At 39.3% G+C, this 6,811-nt stretch overlaps 1 long non-coding RNA gene across 1 annotated transcript; it reads left to right on the top strand.

Annotated features, from left to right (window-relative positions):
• Nucleotides 1-237: 237 nt before the first annotated feature.
• Nucleotides 238-2,947, top strand: LOC107469739 (uncharacterized). The gene is made up of 4 exons (XR_001588232.3): nt 238-339; nt 419-485; nt 566-712; nt 2,862-2,947. It is a non-coding gene; the product is annotated as an uncharacterized LOC107469739 (long non-coding RNA).
• Nucleotides 2,948-6,811: the final 3,864 nt, after the last annotated feature.

Here is a 6,811-nt window from a genome sequence, read left to right on the forward strand (position 1 = left end):
CATTACTGCGTGTGCCACCGCCACCACCTCTGGTCTATCACCGTTGAGTAGATCCGCAAAGAGAGAGAGAACCTGGGAAGAGGCCGCTGCCGGAGGAGAAACCAATCACGCCGCCATGCCTTGCCGCCGGAAAACCTCGCCGCCACCGCCGAAAAATTCTGCCGGTAAGGATTTAAGTTGGTCTTCGTTTCCTTTGGATTTCCAGAAGCTTCATTGTTATTGTATGATTGGTTTTAATTACCGTTGCCAGAGATCTGGTCACCGCCGCCACTCGAGGTGGTTGCTGGGGCTGCCGGCAAACCGGCTCAGCTATCGCCACTGTTTCGTTTTCTTAGTTTGGTAAGTAATTGTGTTTTGAAAACCCCCGCTTTAGTGTTTGGTTATGTTTGGTTAAAGACCTTGAGGTTTGGTAACGTAGGTTGGGTCCTGATGATTGCGTGTCGCATAGGTGTTGCTGTGACTGCTGTGCCGTTCCTTTTATTTCTGTAAGTGTCTCTATCTCGGAACCTTCGCCTTTAGCTTTCAGTTTTGAGTTTTGAGATTTTTCGCGGTATTGATGTGTTAGGAATTAGTATCCGAGCTTATATACGTGGCGTTGAGGCTGTTTCTGCTATTGAAAAAATAAGCAGAGCTGGGATGTTAGTTGTTGGTTTCGGGCCGAGACGAAAGGCTTTCCTGTGACGCGTTTGGTTCATGTATTCGACGAGCCAAGGTAGGAGATTTTTATACAAACTGATTCATTTTAAAGCGGAAGTTGTTATAAATAGATATGGTGTATAAAATGTATTTCTGGTGGTTTTGTGAGTCTTATGAATTGTCTGGTTTTATCTTGAATAAATATGGGTGCTTGTTTGATTGTAACAATGTCTGATTTTGATAAATTGGAGATTTCTAGATTGGTTGATTTGAATGATTTTTGATAATTTGAAAGTTGAGTTTTGTTTTATTGGAAACTGATTTAGTCTTGGACCTGTCAGAAAGGATTGATGATTGGTTTTGTTGGGACCCGAAAAAGGTGGCAAAGTCCAAGTTTTAGGGGAGATGCTGCCGAAATTTCTAGAAAATCTGAGATTTTGATTGAAATTGTTATTTTGGAAAAGAATGAATTATTCTTTGACTTAAATGTTTGAGAAATAAATTATGTTTGAACTTGCCTTAGTAAGAAAATCTCTATATTTTGGATGTAATTATTAAGAAAGGAATTATGCCTTAAAAATCAATTTAAATATGAAATTTTTATGTTTTGGAATTTGATTTACGTAAACAGATTTTGGAGGGGATTTTAATGGGTTTAAAATAAACGTGGTTTTCAATTAATCTATTTCACTTTACGACATTTAGGAAGAGCTTGAAGTATTTTCTGGAACTTTGATTTATTAAAAGAAACACTTCCCGAGCCCTTGGAAACAGATTTAAGAATGAAACTGAAATTGGTTTTCGGTTTAAAAATGATTTGGTTTTGGCTTAAGTTTGGTTGGTTTTGAAATTGGTTCGGAATAATTGGAAACACGATTTGGTTTTGGGTTTAAACCCTATTCTATTTATTCAACTCAAGAAGTTAAAGTTTCGGAGGTTTTCAAGGAATTTAAGAAATGAGTTAGGTTATTCTCCCCTGAAGTCTTGAGACTCCACTGAGGAATCTTACGACCAAATCTTGATTTAGAAATTAATGATTTTGAGTCTTTCAAAGAGATTTTGAACTTGGCATGGTTTTGAGATCTTTGGAAGTGTTGGAAAGATGTGGAAAGTGGCTCCGTTTTGAAAAGTGATTCTTGGCTAGCTGTGATTTGACTACGTTTGTTACTTAAAAGTAAATGGGCCAAGAATGATTTTGAATTAAGATTTTGAGCCTGATTGATCATAGATATCATCAAGATTGATGAGTTATTGTTTGGTAGGCGTAAGGGCCGGGTTCGTCCCGCTTATGCTGAGAGATTTGATAATTGACGAGATTGTTGATAAGTTGTTTACGCCTGGCAAGGACGGTGGTTAATCCCACTTGTTGAGGTTGTGGCGCCCGCGTAAGGACGGTGGTTAATCCCGCTTACGTGTAGATGTGAGGTCGGAGGCAAAGTATCCGCTCACATCCTTTCGGATCATAGGAGTGTGCAGGCACTGACATCCTGGACCGTGTGGCTGGCACGTTATCCCAGAGGGTTCCCATTTATACGTGACCGAAAGGCAACATTCCCATGGGAATGTGTCGGGTTGGCAATTGAACCGACAATGTGATATCACAGCCAGTAGGACAGGCATTCATCATTTGCATCTATGTGATATTGTCTGGGTGTGTATATTGTTTTTGGTTTGCCTATGTGAATACTTATGTTAACTGCTAACTGTTATACTTGTTGTAATTGCTCTTGATTGTGCTTGAACCACATTAATTGTGATTGTGTTTGAATTGATTGGTTTGTGAAGAGTTGGTTGCTGATCTAGCTGTTTGGGCCGGGGGCCGTGTTGGATTGGATGGGCTTGAGGCCGTGATTGGTATATTGAGTCCTAGTTCTGTATAAAGTATCTGATCAGTTCAGCATAGACTTAATGAACCTATGCTTGGAACGGGATGATCATTTATACCGCGTAGGTAACTGCTTTCATGGTTACGGTCTAGGAAAAAGTTTTCAGACATATTCTTTAAGGAAAAAGGTTTTGTTTTAGAATATTTGAGAGATTTAGCAAGTCTTCAAAAAGGAATTTTCTGGATTTTGAATGTGAACTTATGGTTTTTGGAAAGACTCATAAGACGAGCAATGATCACTGAACTCTAAGAATGATCATATCTTTACGTATCTTGTTATAGCAAATTCTGTAATCCTATAGTGAGAACAAGCGAGGACGACGTTCTCACTCCCCTACAGGTTATTCCTTTTCAGGATATGGAAGACAAAGCTTCAGGAGAGTTATGTTTATTTTTTTCTGTTTATTCGGTCTTTTTGTTTCACCGTAGCTATTATTTCTTTCCTCACCTTTATCTTTATATATATATATCTTAAGGTTGTATCTGAATTGTATGTACATGTATGTTTAGATTTTCACGAAAAAGAGTTATCGAAGTGTTATGCGGTTTTAAGTTTTAAACAGGCTCATATTTTAGTCTTAAATATTATAAGAGTCATGGTAATACTCGAGCTATCAGAGTGGCGCAGCCGGAAGCGTGACATTTTGATAGTTAGGGTGTTACATGATGAGTCTCTGCATGTTCCCTGACTTTAATCTGTGTTTCTGGGCCGAAAACTGGGTTAAAATCCGGCCCAGAATCTCTGCCAGTGACTTTTGTAATTCTGCAGATCGCGGACGTCACGCGTCCGCGTCGTCCACACGATCGCGTCACTCAGCGTTTTTCGTATCACGCGTGCACGTCATCCACGCATTCACGTCGTTCGTGCGGCTTCCAATCCGTGCGGTCGCGTCAGGCACGCGATCGCATCACTCTGATTTCTTCCATTTCACGCGGTCACGTGAGCCATGCGACTGCGTGACTTCTCACTGGTCATCTCCTCAATTCCTTGTGTTCCTTCCATTTTTGCACGCTTCTTCTTTATTCTCTAAGCCATTCTTACCCTATGAAGCCTGAAACACTTAACACACAGATCAAGGCATCGAATGGTAATAGGAGAGGATTAAGATTAGCTAAATTAAGACCAAAGAAGCATGTTTTCAATCATAGAACTAAACCAGGAAGGAATTGTACAATCATGCAAATCATATGAATAAGTGGGTGAAAAGCTTGATAAAACCACTCAATTAAATATAATATAAACCATAAAATAGTGGTTTATCAGGCATTCATGAGAATCCGAAAAGTCTAAACCTTGTCTTTGGTATTCCGAGTAGGATTCAGGGATTGAATGACTGTGACGAGCTTCAAACTCGCGATTGTTGGGCGTGATGACAAACGCAAAAGAATCAAGAGATTCTATTCCAACATGATCAAGAATCGACAGATGATTAGCCGTGCCGTGATAGAGCATTTGGACCTTTTTCACTGAGAGGATGGGATGTAGCCATTGACAATAGAGATGCCCTACATACAGCTTGCCATGGAAAGGAGTAAGAAGGATTGGATGAAGGCAGTAGAAAAGCAGAGATTCAGAAGGAGCACAGCATCTTCATACGCCTATCTGAAATTCCCAGCAATGATTTACATAAGTATTTCTATCTTTTTTTAAGTTTATTTATTATTAATACTCAAAAACTCTCTCACCATTTATTATCCGCCTGACTGAGATTTACGAGATGACCATAGCTTGCTTCATACCAACAATCTCTGTTGGATCGACCCTTACTCACGTAAGGTTTATTACTTTGACGACCCAGTACACTTGCTGGTTAGTTGAGCGATGTTGTGAAATTATGTTTAGACCATGGTATTGAGCACCAAGTTTTTGGGGCCATTACCTGGGAATCAATTTCGAACAACAATTTAAGTATGAATCATAATTTCGTCCACCACTCCTCAACTCCTCAAATGCATCCGCACAAGCACTATCAACTCAAAGTCTACGTCCTTTTAGAGCAAGTGTGACAATGGCAATGCAATCTTGCTAAAATTCTTGATAAAGTGCCTATAGAATCCTGCATGCCCCAAAAAAGAATGTACCTCCCTCATAGAAGAGGGGTGAGGTAAACTGGTAATGACACCAACATTGGCCAGGTCCACAGAAATGCCCTTATCAGAAACTACGTGTCCTAACACTATGCCTTGTCTCACCATGAAATGACATTTTTCGAAATTTAGGACAAGGTTAGTGTCAACACACCTTTCTAAGACTTTGGCCAAGTTCTCTAAACAACTATCAAAAGAAGTCCCATACACACTGAAATCATCCATAAAGACTTCCAGATAGCTCTCCATAGGATTGAAAAAGACACTAGTCATGCACCACTGAAAAGTGGCGGGTGCATTACATAACCCAAATGGCATCCTTTTATAGGCAAAGGTGCCAAAGGGACAAGTAAATGTGGTATTTTCCTGATCCTCAGGAGAAATATATATCTGGAAGTAGCCAGTAAAACCATCAAGAAAGCAATAATGAGATTTACCTGCAAGTCAGTCCAACATCTGGTCAATGAATGGCAAAGAGTAGTGGTCTTTCCTTGTTGCAGCATTCAACTTCCTATAATCAATGCATACTCACCAAGCATTTTGTACTCTTGTGGTGACCACTTCACCATCATCCTTCTTAACAGCAGTGATTCCTGATTTCTTTGGAACAACTTGGACCGGACTCACCCATTCACTGTTAGAAATCAGATATATAATACCCACATCAAGTAGCCTTATGACTTCCTTTTTCACCATATCAAGAATAGTGGGGTTGAGCCTTCTTTGGGGTTGTCTAACCAGCCGAGCCCCCTCTTAGAGAAAGATGCGATGCATACACATTCGTGGGTCAATTCCCACAATGTCGGCCAAGCTCCAACCGATTGCTTTTTTGTGCTTCCTTAGGACCTGTAGGAGCTTCTCCTCTTCTTGGCTAGAGAGCTCACTAGCAATAATAACCGGGAACCTTTGATTGTCCTCAAGAAATGCGTATTTCAAATGAGAAGGTAGAGGCTTCAATTCACTTTTTGCTTCAAGTTGAGGTTCCTCTTTACCATGATCGTGAAGCTTATTGATAAACCACTATTTTATGGTTTATATTGTGCTTTATTGAGTGGTTTTATCAAGCTTTTCACCCACTTATTCATATGATTTGCATGTATTTACAATTCCTTCCTAAAAATATCCTATGATTAATAACTTGCTTCCTAAGGACCTTTTAGTTGTATATTTTTATCTTCCTTCGTACCATTTGATGTTGTGATCTGTATGTTAAGTGTTTCAGGCTTCATAGGGCAGGAATGGCATAAGGAATGGAGATGAAGCATGCAAAAATGGAAGGAACACAATGAATTGAGGAGATGACCAGCGAGAAGTCATGCGGTCGCATGGCTCACGCGACCGCGCGAAATAAAAGGAATTACCATGACGCGCTCGCGTGCCTGACGCGACTGCGCGGATTGGAAGCTGCACGAAAGTGCTCATAAATTAAGTGTGGGAAAAGTGAAATCCTTGATTAGCTTAGACTAGTGAAAGTGCTCATGAATTAAGTGTGGGGAAAGTGGGTTTGGAAACGTTTGGTTTGGGAATTGAGTATGTTAGACTTTTTGTGAAAATGTGCAAAATAATAGTTGAGCACATATTATTGCATTCAATACTTTAATCATATGCATTGAGAAGAATAAAAGAAAAATAAAAAAAAGAAAAAAAGTGAAAAAGAAAAGAAAAAAAAGCAAATAATAAAAGGGGACAAAATACCCCAAAGTAAGTGTTGGTATCAATGCATATGTACTGAACTCAAATTTAGGATGCATGAATATGTGGAAAACACAGTTAATGGGAAGTTAGATCTTGTATTGTGATTATATGGATTGTCTTAAGTTAGGTGGGAAAAGTTTATGTTAATTAAGGATTCAGATTTTAGTCCACTTGGCCAAATACAATCCCACCTTGACCCTAATCCCATTACAACCCTTAAAAGACCTCTTGATTTGTGTATTGGTGCATTAAATTTTTATTGATTGTTAGATGAAGAGCAAGCTATAGAAAGCAAGATTAGCAGAGAATTGAGAGAATTGACCCTAGACACTTGAGTGTTAGAATGATATACACTACCAGTAAGGGTTCAGTGCTTAATTCTATGTTCCCTGCTTTCATGAGCTATCTTCTTCTTGCAAGTTATTTGTATTGTATTTTGTGGTTTGAAGAAGTGAAATCCAGCTCATATTTATTCTTGAAGGATTTATTTACTTTTTCACCAAGTAG

The sequence above is a fragment of the Arachis duranensis genome, chromosome 10 (genome assembly GCF_000817695.3).
Source record: "Arachis duranensis cultivar V14167 chromosome 10, aradu.V14167.gnm2.J7QH, whole genome shotgun sequence".
Taxonomy (NCBI): domain Eukaryota; kingdom Viridiplantae; phylum Streptophyta; class Magnoliopsida; order Fabales; family Fabaceae; genus Arachis; species Arachis duranensis.